At 44.9% G+C, this 21,529-nt stretch overlaps 1 long non-coding RNA gene across 1 annotated transcript in view; it reads right to left on the reverse strand.

Annotated features, from left to right (window-relative positions):
• Nucleotides 1–870: 870 nt before the first annotated feature.
• The window catches only part of LOC121016436 (uncharacterized), a 127,376-nt gene continuing 106,717 nt past the window's right edge, over nt 871–21,529 (reverse strand). The window contains exons 4-5 of the long non-coding RNA XR_005784272.1: nt 4,539–4,626; nt 871–1,243 (exon numbers count right to left, since the gene is read on the reverse strand). This is a non-coding gene — a long non-coding RNA (uncharacterized LOC121016436). The remainder of the gene's footprint in view (nt 1,244–4,538; nt 4,627–21,529) is intronic.

The following is a 21,529-nucleotide window of genomic DNA, read 5'->3' on the forward strand; positions in this document are numbered from 1 at the left end:
AAGCATGAGGGCCTTGAATGTTCACTTCTGGGCCCAAATCTGAGCCTCCCACAAAAGCCAGCTACCACCATAACACACAAGATGAGAGAGCAAGCAAAAATGGGGGTGGTGGACCCAATGCCCAGAAAGGAGTAAGTGTAGGCTTCCTTACCTCCTCAGACCCTCTCCAACCAAGGGAAGGAAAGTGTGCTCAAGGGAAAGAACAAGGACAAATGAATGGACAGACAGACAACAGAATAAGACCACAATGAAAAAAGGCCAGTCAATGAGGCCTTTGTCTCTCAGGGGTGCAGGCCTCAGTGCAAATCATCTCTCAGCACAATCATCTCTTCTAGGAGAACTTTCATCTATAAGGGCAAACGGGACACGGGTAGGTCCATCTTTTACTCCTCAAGTAGCAGTGTGAGGAGACAGGAGAGAAAGAAGGTTCCTTGGAGGGAACAGTGTGCAGACCCTTAGAGTTTTTGCCATATGAAGGGGACAAAGAAAGGCCCATTCAAGGTTGTACGGGCCTTCTAGTGGCCTAAAAGCTCCATACACCTCCCCTCAACCTTCCACACACACTCTCACACCCTGCTCTGGGTGCGGTGCTGGTGAAGTGTCCACACTTCTTATGCCCACATTTGGGGGTCAACTGTAGAGGCACAAGAGCTGAGAGGGACCTCAGACTCATTCTCCTAGAGGGCCATGTTGCTTAGCTGCCTGTATTTCTTTCTTTCTTTCTTTTCTTTTTAATGTCTAATTTTGAGAGAGAAAGAGACAGAGCGTGAGTGGGGGAGGGGCAGAGAGAGAGGGAGACACAGAATCCAAAGCAGGCTCCAGGCTCGGGCGGCGGGGGGCGGGGGGGGGGGGGTCAGCTCAGAGCCCGACGCAGGGCTCAAATCCACGAACTGTGAGATCATGACCTGTGCTGCAGCTGGGCGCTTAATGGACTGAGCCACCCAAGCACCCCAGCTGCCTACATTTCTAAACCTCAAGTTTCGACTATACATGTGCCCCAAAGGCTAAATGAACACAAAGAACCAGGAAGAAGCTCAGCCATCTGCCTTCTGTCTTCCTTCTTCCCTGACATACTCTTCAAGCAAAACCAAGGCACTGAGTGACACTTGGGAGGAGACAGCAAGCATGATGCTAAGCCCAGGCTCTAGACTCAGACCACATGGGTTCAAACCCTGACTCTGCCACTTACTAGCTGGTGACCTTCAGCAAGTCAGTCGGGCCATCAGAGTCTTGGATTCCTCATCTACAAAACAGAGGGAACAATAGTAGCAACCTCAGATCAGGGTGAAGATCAGATGAGACCAATCATGTAAAATATTGAGCACAGTCCTGGGTGCACAGTGAGCACAGAGTAAAATGCTGGCTGCCATGATGATGATGATGATGATGATGATGATATGATATCATTATTACTACCAGTAATAATATTTACCATTATCATGATTACTCCAGCTTTACTCTAGTCTAGTCTACATGGCTTCCAGAAGGCAATGAAAGGTCAGCCTCCCTGCTTCTTGCTCCCTTTGCTTCTTCACAGTTGATGACCCTTGTCTACCAAGATGAATTCAAAGTCCTTCCTCGTACTGAGAAAAACTCACAAGGTGCTTTGGGGGCAACGCTAAAAGACCCGGGCACTGCTCACTTCAAAGACCACAGATTGTTAATGGGCTGACTTCCCTGACAGTTGTTCTCGTGAAAGGACATAACCCCAGAGTTCCTGACCAGCCACTCAAACCAAATGCCCAGCTCACTTCTTTCCCTCCCTATCCCGACTGCATGTTATGAATTTCTTTAAAGGAGGAAAAAAAAAAACACAAAAAACACACAGATTTGCTAAGCCTTCTTCTGGTTCACTTACTCACACTCCTACCTCCAGTGAGTATGCTGCTAGTTGTTATAGAGTTTAAGAAACGCTATAAGCAGAATTGTTAAAAATAGTAACAGAACAGAAATTTATACCTTAAACAAATCATTCCAACAGATGGGACTTAAAGTATTTATTATTATCCCTCTCTGGTCTGGGACTTTTCAAACACGGCATTTGCAGCCAGCCAGACTGGGAGCTATTTGATACTACCTCTCTGACCAATTACATACTAATTAAAAGACCTTGGTGTGGGCTGGAGGTAGCAGCTTTGCATATGGACTTTAATTACTGGGCTCTAGTTTTGCCAAGAAAACACAAAGGGCTTTTCTGGCTGGATGCTGAGGCTTAGAATGAACATATGGCCTGCGTGGGAGGGGAGGGTTAAGAGTGTAATCCTAAACAGGAAGTGGAGTATTTTCCCCCTGTAATCTCCTGAAAGTAACTATGTACCAGGGTTATACAAAATCCTTGGTCAGCCCAAGGAACAAAGGGCAACCTGAGGGGGCAGTGAGCTGCCACCCTCGACATGTCACATTCAATCCCAGGGCCATCTGTGGATTGGAATTCTTTCTTGCCCCCGACCCCCACCCCCATGGCCTTTTCTTGTTGGATTTTTTGGATCAGAACCTCAGGTCTCTTCCTAGGTTTCACTGAGCCTGGGGTAGCCCAGTATTAATTTTTGGCTACCCAGAATGCATTCCCCCATCTCCCGGTTACGCTGTCCCCAGCTCCCCAGACCACAAAGCTCTGGCAGGGAGGAGCATGTGGCCCATTCCTAACCAATCAGCACAATTTAATCCCTTTGGCCACAATGTTTGGTTCTAGGATGGGCACTAGACCTAAACCAGTGCAATCAGCATGATTTCCAGGATGTGTATGGGAACTCAGTTGGGTAGACATGTTCCCTACCCAGGTTTGGGACTGAAAGGTGATGAGTCTGAAGTTGTGGCAGTCATCGTGATCCCACGGGGAAGAATAGATGTGAAAGTGGAGTCAATCCGGGGAAAGCAGAACCGATAAAAAGAGGGAAATCGCAACACTGTGATGGCATTTGAGGTCCTGAATTAAGCCACTCATGATTTCTCAGTATTGTGAGCCAATAAATTACTTTTATGTTTAAGTTGCCTCTGGTTACACTTTCTATCAACCTGTAACTGAAATAATCCTATCTAATAGAAATAAGATGGAGGGGCAGAAAGTAAAAACAACAACTGTCCAACCCTATAGGGATCCAGCCTGCAAAGCACACACTTGCTACAGACACCATGGAGCCCCAGGGATCGTGGCCCAGAATCAAAGAATTCTAGAGCTAGAAGAGACCTTGTGGACAAAGCATTCTGTTCAACCACCTTTGCTGACTTTTTCTTTTTTTTTAATATTTATTTATTTTTGAGAGAGACAGAGACAGAGCTTGAGTGGAGTAGGGGCAGAGCAAGAGGGAGACACAGAATTCGAAGCAGGCTCGGGGCTCCAAGCCGTCAGCACAGAGCCCAATGCGGGGCTCGAACCCACAGACGGTGAGATCATGACCTGAGCCGAAGTCGGATGCCCAACCGACTGAGCCACCCAGGTGCCCCGCTGACTTTCTTTTTCTAAACAGGTATGTGTCTGAAAACTTAGGGAAGAAAGACGTCACACAGTAAACAAGAGACAAACTCTTCTTCCCATTGGTGTCTCAATGTCATGTATGTAACTGTTCGATAAAACCCTTCTGAATGAATATTATGTATCCAGTCACCAATAACGATTCCTTTTGTGTGGCAAATATCTCTTGCATTAAATTTGCTGATGGATTATGCTCACTTCCTACAATAATCACAGTCTCAATCTCTCTCTATTTTTCTCTCCTTTCTTCTCTCCTTTTTTGCCTTTCACTTCTTCTTCCCTGTTCCCTGTTCTGCCCTTTCAGTTGCTCAACACCTTTTTCTTACTTGTCACTTCAAACCTACATTGCCTACAGGCACTCAATAACCCACAGATCATTGGCTTCTCCATCCTTGAACTTCTACCTCAAACCATGAGTTATCAACCAACCCTCACCCATCCACCACCTTCACTCACAAGCCCATCAGCCGCGTTTAAAAACAGCTACCGATTTTTACACCCTGCCCCCAGAACACACGCACACACGCCAACTAATATTGACTCTCCACAAATGAGTTATCAACATCTTTACCACTATCAAGAGATGTTTCTTCCCAGAATCATATCTCAACAGCCCCCTGAAATATTTTTAAATGGTTCAGGATGATGGTGTTAAATAAGTCTGATTGTCTACTTGCTGTCAGCTCCTTATAGGACATGGTCAGTTATTTAAACTCCTGCAACTAAATTCTCCCATTTCTATGACAGATTAATGCCATTTGCCAGTGTTGTAATGGTAGCCAAGTTCTGGCAACACACAGATGGAAAGCTTCACGTAAGCGTTACACAAGGTTATTACTCTCTGGAACCCAGTATACCACTGGCAGCACTCAAGAATTACAATTATTATTTTTATACTCCTTTTAGAGTGTCTCAGGAACTTACAGGTCTTTAGAGGAAAAGCTGTGGGATTCTGGATGAGATTCACAAACACATTTGCTCTCTAGCCTGAGTGAAACCTTTTATTAGACCTCTGGACTGGGAAGGCAGAAAGTTAATTCAGGAGTATAAACTAAACAGGTGATACCTTGAATTTATGCAGCCTCCTGTTTGCAACACCCTGCAACTGCTCACACGTGTCATTTCATCATCAGTGTCTTCTACTGGAAGTTTTCCTGGGACAAGAAATGCAAATAAAAAAAGGACTTAAAGACATTTACTTTATGGATACAAAGTCTAGGCTTTTGCTCTTATTACCAGTGTTAACATAACTCTATTTAGATAATTTCCTTACAAATCTTTCTTTTAATATCCAGCTTCTGAACTGTGTCCCCCCCCACTGTGGGGGACTAGAAACCTTTGCCAGCCTGACTTCTTGAGTCCACTGAGGGACAAATCTGCATGCCTTCTCACATGTCCTCAACTGCTTCCTTCTTGCTTTCTTTCCAAGTCAGCATCCCACCCACCCCGGTTGCCACTCTCATACCAGAAGTATGGGGACTGGCTTCCAGAGAAGTCACCAAAGGGCCAATCCTGAAAGGCACAATCCTGAAAGGCAGCGAACTGAGCTCCCGCTGGAGTGAATTTTCCCAGTGGAAAACAGGTGTCAGGGCAGCGTGGGGCGAAAGCCAGATTCCCCCATTTCCTTCACCCTCCAACTATGCTGAGGTGTTATCCCTCCATGCAAACCGTGTGGAGCAAACCCACACGTGGAGGGATCTGCTTGATTCTTCATGGCTTATTCTGAAATGGTAGCCAACACAAAAACATCAACGTACCCTATTACAGCTTTCCTACATCACTGTCACCATCTCGGGATTTCACCTCCCTGATAAAGTATTAGTACCACAGCCCTTGCCTCAGCCCCAGCTTTCTGGAGGGCCGGGCTGAGATGTTTGTTTTCTCTAATCCAGCATTTCCCAAGGGGTATCTGCTATAAAGCATATTTCTGGCCCACCCCAGAAATTCACATTCAGTAGGTGTGGGTATACCCTAGGAATCTGCAGTATTAAGCCCTTAGTGGGTCTCAAACACTAAAATGTGATGGCCACTGGTCCAAGTTCCTCCGGTGCTCCGCATTTCTGCTCATAGGACTTTATGGTCACTAAAGTTCAAAGCCCTTGCGTTCTTTCCCTTTCTTCCACATACTCACTGAGTCGCATGTTATCCATCAGTGCAATATCCCTTGTATCTGGATTTTTTTTTTTTTCTGGTTGAAGTACAGTTGACACACAGTGTTACGTTAGTTTTAGGTATACAATATAGCGATGTGACACCTCTACGTGTTATGCTAGGCTCGCTACAAGTGTAGCTACTATCTGTCACCCACAACACCATTAGAGCACTCACAGCTTACTCCCTACGCTGTACCTTTCAGCCCCATGACTTATTCATTCCCTAACTGGCAGCATGTACCTCCTTCCACTCCCCATCACCCATTTTGCCCATCCTCCAACCCCCTCCCCTCTCCCCTTTGGCAATTACCAATTTGTCCTCTGCTCCTGTCCATCTTGTCAAGGTGTATGGGGAACACGAACTGTCGCACTTGCCCTCTGTCCAGGACGGAGTTCCGTTTGGCAGAATTCTAGAGTTGGTCCCTTTATATTCTAGTGGCCCTTTTCAAACCTAGGCTTTTTCTCTGTGCCCCAGGGCCAACAAACCGCTCTGGTCCCTCAGCACTATCCTTCATAGCCTGGGGTGTAGAGTTCCCTTTATTACCAAGTCTCTGCCTCTCTTGCTGTTCTCCTCTGTGTGGTCTATCTTCTGTTCTGCAGAAGCGACTCAGTCAGCTACCACTTCTCCTTCGGGAGGAATTGTTCTACAGACAGGTGTAGATTTGGTGTGTCCCTGGACACGCAGGGTCTTCCTATGTTGCCATCTCGGACTGGAACTCTTCTCTTGTTCTATCCCACTCTCCTCCCCCCAATTTGGGCTCATCCCTTCTCTCCTGGAATGTTCATTAAAGCCTCCTCTATGTTCTCTCCACTCATCTTCTCCCAAATGCGGGGCTAAAATGGGAGATCAGGCTGCATATTTCACAGAGCACGTAGAACAGTGCAATATAGGAAGTGGACACTCAAATTCTGTCAGACATATTTAGAGTCCCCCACGTGGTGGGTCTTCACCGAGACAGAATCAGGCCCCTGCTGGGGCAGCGCTCCTGCCTGCATGTGGTGTTTAATCGTTCCATCACTGCTACACTCACTTGCTGATGGCAACTTGCCCTGTGAAGACCACGTGAGCAAGGGCCAGTCCATCTAGTTCCACGTAATCCCCCATCTAATGGGGCACAACGTTCATAGTGGGTGCTTTACCCAGGCTAGTGATAGTTGGGGTAACAAGAATGTAAAATCCACTTTCTTTTCCTCCCTTTCAATCCACTCATACTCATGTTACTCAATTCCCACTCCTAACTTGATAAACACTTCGACCATAGCTGAAGCACTCTCTTCTGCTCCATCTGACATGACTTGGGCCAAAATCCATCTGACTGCACCTGTGTTCTATTTATTTCCCTCTTCACGTGTCTATTCTTTCTGACTTGACAAAGGGAAGCAAAAACGTCCTTATCGTAAGGACACAAACCGTATTGCCCAACTGGTACGATTACGCCTAATACTTGTTAAGCATTTACCACGAACTAAAGCCTCTTCCAGGCATTTCCTCATTTAGTCCTTTCAACAGCCCTATTATGTAGGTACTATTATTTTACCCACCTTTCCGGGTGAGGAAACCGAGGCTTAGAGAGATTGTAACTTGCCTAGAGGAAGTGCTAGAGCTCGCCTGATCACAAGATCTAGGCTCTTAACCCGTCTGGTAGCTTCTTCTTGTACCGCCAGATGATACATGGTGATTTTCCCCAGTGCAGCTCCCAGGTATGACCACCTCAGGCTGAACAACTGTCCCCAAGTCCAACTTCAGGGCTGATGCATGTCGACCCACCCTGACAGCAGGTCACCAGCTTCACAGTCCTTGTCCTTGAGCAACCCTTCTATTTCTGCCACTCTTACTTTGCAGTCTCATTTGCCACATGGTTCTCCCACATCAAGCAGACGTTTCGTTTCTGAATAACACACTCTTCATTTGGCTTGCCTTATAAGCATTCTTGCCACATCAAGCCAGAAGTTCATTTCCCCCCAATATTTCTTCCACAAACGTCATCCACTCCATCCCCCTAAAACCCTGCATCCTAGTCTTTTATCCCAGCATCTGAACCACTACAGAAACGTGTCTCAGAGCCATCCTCAGTGACTCACAATCCCCACGACAGATTCTCTGTGGGCACTTGACAGTTTCTCCTTTGAAATCGCTTTCCAAAGTCTAATTAGCCCTCAGTCTCCCAGGGAACTGTTCTCTCTTCTCTGTCACCCTGTGTGGACTCTCTATTTTCTTCTCTTGCATCTGTCTCTGTCCTCTGAGCCTTTAAAACTGACCAAGAGCTGAGCTGAGGGATGAGGTCGATTAGGTGGCTTTAGCATGCCAATGTTTCATCATGGCACAGGGCTAGCCCCACATTTTTAACAGGCTGAGGCATCTCCCAATGGCACTGTTCCCCTTCTTGAACACTTAGGTGATGGCAGCTGTCACTCACCTCAAACTTAATTTAACTCTTTAATTTTAAGCTTGTCTTTCCAGCTACCTCACTCTCCCCAAGCCATCTTGCTCTCCCCCGGCAGGCACATCTGGAACCATTCACAAAGTGGTGGTTGAAATTTCCACTCATTCAAATGGAATGCTAGGGATGGAAGCCACTGGGAGGCCCTCAGCTTCCCCCAGGTCCCAGGGCAAGTAGTACTACTCTAAGAAATGCATGAGTCGATCAACATCTTACAGCATGCCCACCGGGGGCAGAACCCTGAACCAGGAGCACTGGAGCAGCCCAGCTCTGTACGTGGTGGCCCTGAGGCACGTAAAGACATCATGGACAGTGCTAGGGACCGAATATTGGTCCCCCAACATCCATACGTTGAAGCTCTATCCCAGTGTGACTTTATCTGGAGACAGGGTCTTTAGGAGGGAAGAAAGGTGAGGTGAGACCCTAAGAGTGGGGTCCTGATCCAACAGGACTATGGCCTTGTGAGAAGAGAAAGAGAACTCCCAATCTCTTCTCTCCCCACCATGTGAGGACACAACCAGAAGGTGGTATCTGTAAGCCAGGAGGAGAGCTCCCACCAGAAACCCATCATGCTAGCACCTTGGTTTAAAATGCCCAGCCTTCAGAACTGTAAAAAACAAATTTCTGTCGTTTAAGCCACCCACCCTGCGGCGTTGTGCTGTGTTGTGGCAGGCTGAACTGGTTAACACAGATAGCCAGCTCTTATGTCCACATCCAGTTGATGTAGTTCAAGGGGAAACCAAGAATCCAGAGCCTTTGGTCCCCTCATCTGCCTAGCCCCTCTGACCAGGAAGGGTTCAGAAATCAGGGAGGGGAGCAAGGAAACCAGGGTGAAACACATGTGAAAATGGATTCATTCATCCATCTATGCACCAATAAGCACTTCTGGAATACCTATTGTATGCAATTATAAGTACTTTCAAACACAATATATTCACATTTATTTATAAATGCATGGAAGAAATATCTGGAAAGATATGCAATAAATGCATAAGGGTCACCTGTGGGGTAGAGAATAGGAGTAGGGAAGGGAGAAAAGGGATGAGGATGATGAAGAGGGGCTTTTAATGATGTAAAACTGTTTTAATGTGTTCACCTATATAAGAAAAACACACATACTTATGAATATCTGCTAAAAAAGGAAGAAAGGCAGTACGCAAGGCCCACTGGATCCAGCTTTCCTGTTCAGCAGGCAATCCTACTCCCAGGCCTTTATTTCTGGGACCTGGGAATGTAATCATTTTGAAGTCACCAAGGGCTTGTCTGTCCTATTAAAAGCTGTATCCCCAGTACCTTGCAAGGTGCCTGGCACGAAGTAAATTCTCATTTACTCGTTGGTGGCTTGGATGCATGAGTGAATAAATGGGGGAAGGGGGCCCAGAGTCTAACAGAAAAGTTCTGTGGGAACCTTCTGTGGGAAGGTCTAACCCAGGCCAGGAGATTTAGTTGAAGCCACAGGAAACAAATCTGAGAGAGTTTCTGCATAATAAGGCCTAAGTGTGGGGCAAATGGGAAATCTGTATGACTCACAGAGTTAAGATGGTTCAAAGGAGTCTGGATGACACAGGCCCCAGGAGAAGGGCCAGAAGGACCAGAACTCTGGAACTAAGGTCTAAGGTTCCGGCACTTGCAAGGGACACTAATGTCCCCAGCGAGAGAGTATGCCCCCTCTGCTACCAGACAACCAATGCTCACCAGATCCATGTGGTCCTTGTAGAGACCCTGCCTTCCCTAAACACGCAGGAGTCTAGAGTAGAAATGACTCCTTGCAATGCGACAGTGAGACTTAGCACAAGAGGAAGATTAAGAGCACAGACTCTAAGGGTGCTGTGGTGGCTCAGTCGGTTGAGCAGCTGACTCTTGATTTCAGCTCAGGTCATGATCTCAAGGTTCGTGAGGTTGAGCCCCATGTCCAGCTCAGCGCTAAAAGCATGGAACCTGCATGGGATTCTCTCTCTCTGCACCTCTCCCACTCATGCTCTCTCTGTGTGTGTCTCTCTCTCCCAAAATACATAAACTTAAAAAAAAAAAAAAAAAAGAGCACAGCGTCTGGCCCCATCATTTAAATGAGTCAGTTAACTTCTCTGTGCTTCAGCGTCTCCACTTGTGAAATAAGGATGGTCAAAGTACTGACTCTATGTACACTTACACCTAGAAAAGAGGGAGGAGTTAAATGAAATGTGGATTGGTTGGAAGATAGCCCAATAAAGCCATCTAACTCCTAGAAGTAAGTTGCAGTAAAAACTACATTTGAGGGGCGCCTGAGCGGCTCAGGTGGTTGAATGTCCAACTCTTGATCTCAGCTCAGGTCATGATCTCACAGGTCATGAGATCAAGCTCCACATTGGGCTCTGCACTCACAGAGCAGAGCCTGCTTAGGATTTTCTTTCTCCTTCTCTCTCTGCCCCTACCCTGCTCACTTGCTCTCGGTCTCTTTCTTTCAAAATAAACAAATAAACTTAAAAAAAAAACAAAAACAAAACCCTACCTATGAGGGGCACCTGGATGGCTCAGTCAGTGAAGCGTCTGACTTCAGCTCAGGTCATGATCTTGTAGCTGGTAGGTTCAAGGCCCACACTGGGCTCTGTGCTGACAGCTCAGAGCCTGGAGCCTGTTTCACATTCTGTGTCTCCCTCTCTCTCTGCCCCTCCCCCACTCGCTCATTCATTCATTCTCTCTCGCTCAAAACTAAACATTAAAAAAATTTTTTTAAAGAAAGAAAGAAACCCTACATTTGATGCCTCATTGCGATGGTCTTCAGATGGGTCAACCTAGCTAGACTAAATGACAAGGAAAGAAGACGGCAGAGCTATTTTATAGCATACAGACTCCTTCCACCAGTTAGTAAATCAAACACTAACATAGGTGCTTCTCTGAAAGGATTTTACAGATGTGACCATAAAGGCTCTCATCAGTTGACATGAAACCAGAAAAATTATCTTCAGTGGGTCTAACCTAACCAGATGAGCCCTTAAAAGACACTGAGCTTTTCCTGACAAAAGAGATCCCAACAGCTTCTGGATATACAAATGCTTTCCCTTCACTGGATTTCTCTTCCTGACTGTCTATGGATAACAGCTCCTGCCATGTGCATGGGTTCCAGCTGCCTTGTGATCTTCTCTTCCTGATAGGTTGCTCTATAGATTTTGGGTTCATTCAGCCAACCTCCAAAATTATGTAAGTCAATTCCTTGTAATACATCTTTTAGACTAGATACCTCCTGCTGATTTTGCTTCTCTGGTTGAATCTTTACTGATACAATCATTTCCCAGGAGGGCTAACTTGGGGGTACCGTGAAGCCACTTTCCCTTTGCCATATCAAGCACTGTTAAGGATCAAGAGGCTGAATGGGAGTCACTACTCATCAGACTTTTGTTCTATAAAGTCACCACAGACACTGAATTTGCAAATGCTGAATCACAGCTCCTAGGGGGAAATACAGGGTTAACTTCCTGCGAGCCTCTGGTCACACCATTTTCATCAATTGAGCGATGCCTAACTAACCTTGTTTTATGTGTATTTCTGTTCAAAGATCCTATTTTATATGTATTGTTGACCCGTGAACACTGAACCCATGGTTAGGGGCATTGTAACTGATGGCAGAAGGAAGCTTATCTGATATACGTATTTTCTCCATAAGGCACATCGTAGCCTTCTTGCACTTGAGAACGCTAGACAGCACTACAGCACTCTGCCTGGGGGCTATTTCAAATAGGAAAATCACCAACAAAGAGCACAAAAAAATGTGGCACAAAACAGACTGTGAAAAAGACGCTTGCTTACAGTATAAGGGTTCAAACTACAAGGCAGAGTGTCACGGTCATCCACTTCAGCTAGGAAACTACACGCCGTGGGACTCAAACTTGTGCCACTCTGAGCACGTCCACAAAGGACCACAAAAGCATCACCGGTACCGATTTTCAGGTTACAAATAAATTTTAGCAAGTAGGCAAAAGTATAACTATAGAATCTATGAATAATGAGGATCAATGGTATTTTGTAATCTTTCTCCCTTCAAACCTTTAAAACAAGTTTCTTTTCCCTCCCAACCAAGGCATCAATTTCATGGGTTTGGATCTGCCTTCATCCACCTCCGTTTCTCTTCTGCTTTGCCCTCATTTCAGGCCTTAGAAAGCGCGTTGGCCGTCCTCTGCTTTCTGCCCGGAGACCGGCAGGAAAAAAGACGGGATCTGAGGCTGTCTGTGATCAAGGCAAAACACAACAGAACCTGGGGAAGGGAGTGGCAGAGAAGCCTGTGAGCAACACCAGAGGAGGCAGACCCTTGTTTGGTAAACGCCACAGGGCTGGGGGTATAGGAAAAGGACATTAAAAAGGACTCTCTGGCTTGAAATGACACAACTCTAGAAAATAGTGAGGAACAGTGTTTGAGATTCAGAGTAAGATGATGTAGCTATCTGAAGGAAGGTAATGAGTCCTTTTTGGGACCCATTAAGTCTGAAGTGCCCACAACATCCAGATGGTATATAGATCAATCCGCATTCTCAGTTGCAGAGAGAAGAAAGCAAGTCTGGCAAACTCAAGGAGATAAGGAACTCACTAAAGGGAATCTGACAATTCACAGATTTTCTCTACCAGCCAGAGAACCATGGTCAACACCTGTGCAGCCAGGAGCAGCACCAAATTCACTCTCTTCCCCAGCCTTCTGCTTCTAGAACACGGCTGCCGCCCCCAAGAAGCCTGGATGTGTCCACCACGACCACCTGCACAAGGAGGGATTCTGCACAGGCCCTGCTTCTGGTCCGGCTTGGGCCACGGGCCTGTGCCTGTGCTCTAGCTGCCAGGATGGGATGGGATTGGAGGTAAGCCTCTGCCACAGGCCTCCTCTGGAGTATGAAATGGGTCCTGCCTCACACCGCAGGAGATGTCCTATACACAACATTGTTGCTCAAATGTTAGGAAGACAACAGAATAACAAACGTCAGCTATGACACATTCAGAAGGGTTACAAATAGGACCAGTACTGACAGCTCCTACTTTTCAGCACTTACCGTGTGTCAGGCACCATATAAAATGGTTAACCTGCATTGAGAGTTTAAACTATGCATAAAGTACTAAGCGAGTAGAGAGAAGAGGCCAACAGGGCTGGTTTGCCCAGGACTGAGGGGTTTCCTAGTACGCAGGACTTTCCGTGCTAACACAAGAAAAATCTCAGGGAAAACAGGGCAGCTGGTCAGTCTAGTCTGGTCAGCCTGACCTGGGCCCTAAATCTGACTTGTCTAATAGGGAAAAGTGGCTTACCTTCTTGTAATCTCAGTTTCCACCTTTATAAAATGGGTGTAACAAAAATATCTGCCTCATAGAACTATTGTGGAGGACTAAAGACGATATGTATCAAGTACTTAGCACATCACCAGGTAAATATTAAGAGGACCCCCCAAAAATTGTGGAAATTTTTCTTGTTGGGGTGCCTGGGTAGCTCAGTTGGTTGAGCATCTGACTTTGGCTCAGGTCATGATCTCACAGTTGGGTCCATTAGTTGAAGCCCCACATCGAGCCCGCTGCTGTCAGCATAGAGCCCACATCAGATCCTCTGTCCCTCTTTCTCTCCCCTTTCACCACTCACACTCTCTCTCTCTCAAAAATAAAAAAAAAAACATGGGGCGCCTGGGTGGCTCAGTCGGTTGAGCGTCTGACTTTGGCTCAGGTCATGATCTCGCGGTCTGTGAGTTCGAGTCCCGAGACGGGCTCTGTGCTGACAGCTCAGAGCCTGGAGCCTGCTTCAGATTCTGTGGCTCCCTCTCTCTCTGCCCCTTGCCCGCCCATGCTCTGTCTCTCTCCCTCCGTCAAAAATAAATAAACATTAAAAGAAATAAAATTTAAATAAATAAACATTAAAAAAAAAAGAAATTATTCTTATAATTCTTGAGTTTCCACACATCCAAATAAATGGTCAAACTGAGTTTTCTATCCAGGCCTGAACAACTCCAAGCTGTACTTTGGATCCCTAAGTATTTATTGCCTCCCCATCTAGATAGTGGCTAAAGTTGCGGGAAGATGGAGAAAATGAGCACTACCAGCTACCCTAATCTTTAAGGCAGGAGAAAGAGGGAGAGCCAGCAAAGAAAAGCAGAAGAAACAGACCACAGATGAAGAAGATATTATTGTGGGGGCAAGTGGGTGGCTCAGTTGGTCGAGTGTTGGGCTCTTGATTTCGACTCAGGTCATGATCTCACGGTCCGTGGATTTCAAGCCCTGTGTGGCGCTCTGTGCTGACAATGAGGGGCCTGCTTAGGATTCTCTCTCTCCCTCTCTCTCTGCCCCTCCCTGCTCCTGCCCCTCCCCTGATCATGCATGCATGCTTTCTCTCTGTCTCAAAATTAATTTAAAAAGAAAATACCAAAAAAGGATGAAGGAGGAGGGGGACGAAGGGGAGGAGGGGGAGGAAGAGGAAGAAAAGAAGGAGGTGGAGGGGGAGGAATAGGAGGAGGAGGAGAAATTATTGTAGAAAAAGTATAATAATTATAAAAAGTCAGGATTGGGGTGCCTGGGTGGCGCAGTCGGTTAAGCGTCCGACTTCAGCCAGGTCACGATCTCGCGGTCCGTGAGTTCGAGCCCCGCGTCACGCTCTGGGCTGATGGCTCAGAGCCTGGAGCCTGTTTCCGATTCTGTGTCTCCCTCTCTCTCTGCCCCTCCCCCGTTCATGCTCTGTCTCTCTCTGTCCCAAAAATAAATTTAAAAAGTTGAAAAAAAAATTAAAAAAAAAAAAAAAAGAGTCTGTTTAAAAAAAAAATAAAAAGTCAGGATGTTTGGCAAGTCAGACGCAGTACTTCAGGGAAACTAGTAGGCTAGAAACACATTACTTATGTAATCGGGGGAGAAAAGTTGAAAAAGTTAATGGATGACAGCTTCTGGCCATGATAGAACAAGAGAGACAAACTTAATATCCTACCTTAGACAACCAGAAAAACACACAAAATTTATGAGACATTTAAGACACTGGACAACAGGGGCACCTGGGTGGCTTAGTCGGTTAAGTGTCTGACTTTGGCTCAGGTCATGATCTCACGGTTCATGAGTTCGAGCCCCATGTCGGACTCTGTGCTGACAGCTCAGAGCCTGGAGCCTGCTTTGGATTCTGTGTCTCCCTCTCTCTCTGTTCCTCCCCTGCTCATGCTCTCTCTTTCTCTCAAAAATAAACATTAAAAAAAAAAAAAAGACATTGGAAGACATTGGACAACAGACAGCACAAGATGATGATCCTTTAAAGGAAGGTAAGCAAGCGAGGTAAACCCTAAGAGTGCCACAGGTTACTGCTCAGAGTTTCCAGACCACGACGCAGGGAGGGACAAGGAGGGAGGTGGAATAACCCCAGGCGCTCATACAGGGCCAAGAGTAGCCAATCATCCAACCAGGGAAACTGGAAAGACATCCCAATACATGGAACATCAGGAAGGTCCTCAGGAGCATGGGTACTGATTCAATACTGAGCCCAAATTAGCTAAAAATAGATATTAGCCAACTCTTTCTCAAAGGATCCGACACTAAATAGTTTGAGTTTGTAGGGCTTACAGCCTCTGCCACAACTACTCAGTGCTGCAGCTAGAACACAAAAGCAGCCACCGACAATACGTAAACAAACGTGTGTGGCTGTGTTCCAATAAAATTTTATTTCCCCAAACAGGCAGCTGGCCTGTGGGCCACAGTTTGCCAGCCCCTGGCTTACACTAAAGCAAGTCTCCTGGACTCACCCGAACAAAGCTGATAAACAAGCCTCAAAAGAATCAAACTAATTCCAAGGACCTGAACTGCATTCCAGAGCAACAAAGCCGAACAATATTTACAGGAACACAAAGAACTCCAACACTCAACACTGTTACATGCACAATATCTGGAATCAAATAAAAAATGACTAGTCGTGCAAAGAAGTGAAAATATACCTCATAATGACAAAGGGAAAAAAATTAATCAAGAGGAGTAGACCCAGAAAAGTCACAGATGACAGAGTAAAAGCATATAGGAGCACCTGGGGGGCTCAGTTGGTTGAGCACCCAGTTTTCGATTTCAGCTAAGGTCATGATCTCATGGGTTGTGGGATCGAGCCCTGCGTTGGCCTCTGTGCTGACAGCACAGAGCCTACTTGGGATTCTCTCTCTCTCACACTGCCTCTCTTTTGCTCTCAAAATAAACAAGTAAACATGAAAGAAAGAGAAAGAAAGAAAGAAAGAAAGAAAGAAAGAAAGAAAGAAAGAAAGGGCAAGCATACAAAAATATTAAAACAGTACTCTAACTATGTAAGTTCCAGAAAGTTAAAGGAAAGCATGAACATGTTAAGGAGAAACATGAAAGACAGGAAAAGTTGTAAGTCTAATTTCTAGAGACTAAAAATACAATGTCTGAGATGTAAAATAAACTGGATGGAATTAAGGAATACATTAGACATTGCAGGAAATAAAATCATGAATTTAAAGACATAGCAATAGAAACCAACCAAAGTGAAACACGGACAGGGAAAAAAAAAAAAAAAACAGTGGAAAAAAAAATGAACAGAGCATCAGTGAGCTGTCAAATAACATAAAGCAGGCAAATACATTTGTCATTGGAGTCCAAGAAAAAATAAGTCAGGAGTAGGGGCATAAAAATATATTTGCAGAGGGGTTCCTGGCTGGCTCAGGAGCATGCAACTCTTGATCTCAGGGTCATGAGTTCAAGCCCCATGTTGGGCACAGAGCCTAGCAGTAATATAAAATAATAATATTAAAAAAAATATATATATATATATACATATATATATATTTGAAGAAATAAAAGCTGAAAGATTTCCCAAATTGGATGAAATCTATAAACCTACAGATGCAATAAACGCAGCAAATCTCAAACAGAAGAAACACAGAGATTATACCAAGGCATAGCATAACCACAGTGTTTCTAGCTAGTGACAAAAAGAAAAAATTTTAATAGGGGAAAAAGACAAAGAGGAATAAAGACTGATGGAGGACTTTGTGTCAAAACCAATGCAACCCAGCCTCTAAAGTGCTAAAAGAAAACAAAACTCTAAACCCAGAACTGTATACCCAGCAAAAATATTTTCGCAAAAGCAAAGGTGAAGTAAAGGCATTTTTGAACACAGAATTGAAAAGAATCATTATAAACAGACCACCACCATGAGAAATGTTAAAGGAAGTCTTTCAGACTGAAGGTTGATGATAGGAAAGGGTAATGTGAGGTCTACACAAAGGAATGGAGGACACCAGGCATAAAAAGAATGTGGGTAAATTCACCTTTTTCTTACTTTAAAAATCTCTCATAGGCAGAATTTTGAAAACAAATCAAATGAGCAAAGGGAAAAAAAGAGAGAGAGACAAACCAAAAGATAGATTCTTAACTACAGAGAACTGTTGGTTCTCCCATAGGGGAGGTGGGTGGGGCATGGCTGAAATAGGTGATGGGGATTAAGGACTGCACTTGTGATGAGCACTTGTGATGAGGTGAGGTATGGAACTTTTTTTAAACTTTATTACTTTGAGAGAGAGAGTGCAAGTAGGGGAGGGGCAGAGAGAGAGAGAGAGAGAGAGAGAGAATCCCAAGGGGGCTCCGCACCGCCAGCAGAACCCGAAGAGGGGCTCAAACTCACAAAACAGTGAGATCAAACCTGAGCTGAAACCAAGAGTCAGACACTTAAGTGACTGAGCCAGTCAGGCATCCCGATGTATGGAATTGTTGAATCACTATATCGTACACCTGAAACTAATGTTACACTGTATGTTAACTGGTTGGAATTTAAATTAAAACTTTTAAAAAAACTCCTTAAAAGAGAAGTGACTTTTCAAAAGACAAATAGCAAGGATGCTTTGAGGGGTTCATGTCACAGAGAGAAACATGACTAACAGTAACAAAAGGAGGGAAAAGATGTAGTTAAAGGTGTATATAGTAAACCCTACAGGTACTTCTCAGAAAATTAAAAGAGATACAGCTGCATAAACCACTAAAGGAGATTTAAAAAAAAAGGGGGGGGGGGGCCTGGGTGGCTCAGTCAGTTGAGCGTCCGACTTCGGCTCAGGTCATGATTTCACAGTCCATGAGTTCGAGCCCTGCATCGGGCTCTGTGCTGAGACAGCTCGAGGCCTGAAGCCTGCTTCAGATTCTGTGTCTCCCTCTCTCTCTGCCCCTCCCCCACTCATGTTCTGTCTCTGTCAAAAGTAAATAAACATTAAAAATTTTTTTTAAAAAAGGAATATTTACTGCAAATGGGCACAAAGGATCCCTTTGGGGTGTCAGAAATATTCTAAAACTAGATTGTGGTGAGGGATGCACAACTCTAAATTTACTAAAAATCACTCAACTGTATACCTGAAATGGTTAATTTTATGGTATGTAAATTATACCTCCATAAGGTTGATGAAAAATGAAATCATAAAATATACACTTAATCCAAAAAAAATGCAGAAAGACCAAAAACACAACAACAAAAAAATGGAACAAATAAAAACAAATAGCAAGATGGCAGATTAAACATATATTTACGGGTGCCTGGCTGGCTCAGTTGGTACAGCATACAACTCTTGAATTTGGGGTTCTGGGTTCAAGCCCAACATTGCACACAGAGATTACTTTAAAAAATAAAATCTTGGGGTGCCTGGGTGGATCAGTTGGTTAAGCATCCAACTTTGGCTCAGGTCATGATCTCACAGTTCATGGGTTCGAGCAGCACGTTGGGCTCTGTGCTGACCGCTTGGAGCCTGGAGCCTACTTTAGATCCTGTGTCTCCCTCTCTCTCTGCCCTTCCCTCGCTCATTCTCTCTCTCTCTCTCTCTCTCCCCCCCTCAAAAATAAATAAACATACAAAATTAAAAAAAAAAAAAAAAAAGCAGGCCACTGGTTGCCAGGGGTAAAGGATTAACAAAGAGGAATGGGTAATCTTTCTGAGATGATATAAATGTTTTACATTATGACTGGGGTAGTGGTTGTAAGACTTTATACAACTGTCTAAACTCATTGAATTTTTGTGATTTGTACATTTAAAACTGATTTCATTGTATTATATCTCAATAAAACTGTCAACAAAATGAAATGAAATATATTGGATCCGTAATGAGACCCAAACATGCAGGAGACTGTCGTCTTAGGGAAAATATTTGACCTTCTTCATTTAAATCATCATTTGTATTGATTTATGTTTTATATAAGTGTATATATTTACATACTAACATATGTCTGTAATTTACAAATGAATATTCATACCTTGAGACACATATTCAATTTCTTTTTTTACTGATAGGGATGAACTATTTAAAACATTTGGAGGGCTTCAAGTTGTTGTAAGCCTAGAAGGGCAATTTCAGTGATGTGGTAGAAATGGAAACAGATTGGGGCGCCTGGGTGGCTCAGTCGGTTAAGCGTCCAACTTCAGCTCAGGTCACGATCTCACTTTCCATGAGTTCGAGCCCCGCGTCGGGCTCTGGGCTGACGGCTCAGAGCCTGGAGCCTGCTTCCGATTCTATGTCTCCCTCTCTCTCTGCCCCTCCCCCGTTCATGCTCTGTCTCTCTCTGTCTCAAAAATAAATAAACGTTAAAAAAAATTAAAAAAAAAAAAAAAAAAGAAATGGAAACAGACTGTAACGGCTGTTGAGAAGTGGGGATAATAAACACACTTCTCTTTCAAGACATTTGGTAGAAAGGGTATAGCTACAGGCATTGTGGAGAGTAAGGGAAGATGCTTATTTGCAGAAGGAGTCATTTCAACATAGGTTTAAAGAAAGGAATCAGAAAAGATAAATCAATAATATAGCAGGGAGAGATAGAAGGAAAAAATTGTGGATAAGATACCCACAGTTTGCAGAAGGAGATGGTCCTGGAGCCTCAGCGAAGAACAGAGGGAGAAGGAGGGTTGTCAAGTTGACGGTCTCATTCTTCAGTGAAGTCTTAAGCAAGGCCATCAATGCACAGAAGAATGCAGGGTAGGAGTCTTTGGAAGAACCAGCATGGCCAATAATATACAAAATTGTCTAGACCCATATACACATATGATAAACAGTTGTGACAAAGAGCTGAGTTTCTATCATCAAGTTATTTTTATGGCGATGGTCCTCACTACACACTCACGTTGCCAGGCTAACCTTGAGATGGTTGACTGAAGTTAGCTGCTGAGACTTGGCCACTCAAGGAAATGTTTTTATGTCTCCTCCAACAAGAGATGGCCCAGTAAGTGGAATATGGTCGAGACCTAAACATAAACTGGTAAACTGGTATCTGTGCCCCTGGGCCCCTTTGTAATTCATCTACCACCCACAAGACCTTGGCCCAGGATTCCCATTTTTGCCTCAGATGCTAATTTTGGTCCCACTGGTCAGGGCTAACCTGGGTGTGGTGGTTGTGTGGGTGGGGACCACCAGGAAGTAGAGGAAGTGGGACTGGGTGAATCAGGCAGGGGCCCTGCTGCAACAGCATGGCCTGACTCACCCAGGACCATGGGAATGGGACCTTGGGAATGGCTGGTGGCGCCATCTCTAAGCAGCACCAGGGCCTTAAGGGGCATCATTAGTGGTTGCGAATGCTTGCCCAGCACTTCTCACAAGGTGGCCTCAAGGCCTGCCCACATGCCATCTGGGTAATTATGTCCTATTTACCTTCCTGTAGATCCAGATGAACTAGCACTTGACTTCCTGACTTAACCTCTCTGAGTGCTGCCCTAAACAATACAGTGAGTTGAGCCTTAAAAATGGTGACTCTTGGAGTGCCTGGGTAGCTCAGCCAGTTAAGCATCTGACTCTCGATTTCAGCCCAGGTCATGATCTCCCAATTTGTGAAATCGAGTCCCATGTTGGGCTCTATGCTGACAGTGTGGAGCCTGCTTGGGATTCTCTCTCTCCCTCTTTCTGCCCCTCCCCGACTCGAACTCTCTAAATAAATAAATAAATAAGTAAATAAAATGGTGATTCTTTCCAAGCCTAGTCATCCCTCTTCCCTTACTACTCCATGCTAAAGGATTCAACAGGACTTGGGGGGGGGGGGGGTGGTCTCAGACCACCTTCTCATTTCGTTTATCAGCCACAACACTCTTCTCCCAAAGAAATCCAGCCTCTATTGCCAGTGTGGACACTGTGTGTAGTTTCTCTATCCGCTGCGAGTAACCCTACTATTCTGATCTGAAGAAACAACTCTCCTTCACTTTTCAGATGATGTGATCCAGGTAGTCCTGACTCCACCCTCAGTCCGAGGGGAGGCAATATATGAACCAGCTTCGCTTGTCAGAACATCGCCATCTCTTGGCCATAATGGCTGGTTCAACAATGGATATGTGACCCCAAAAGAGTCAAAAAGACCCAGTTCTGAGAGTTTTGTGGCACTCTTAGAAGAGACAATCATTCTCTGCTGAGGTTACTAAGAGCATAGCATAGAGACCAAAAGTTGCGGGCAGCTGTTTTTCTTTTTTTAAGTTTTTAAATCCTATGTGCCAAGGACTTACTAAGCACATGTGTGTGTATGTGTGTGTGTGAGTGTGTGTA

The sequence above is a fragment of the Herpailurus yagouaroundi genome, unplaced genomic scaffold (assembly GCF_014898765.1).
Source record: "Herpailurus yagouaroundi ecotype Mexico unplaced genomic scaffold, PumYag 29, whole genome shotgun sequence".
In the NCBI taxonomy this organism is placed as follows: Eukaryota; Metazoa; Chordata; class Mammalia; order Carnivora; family Felidae; genus Herpailurus; species Herpailurus yagouaroundi.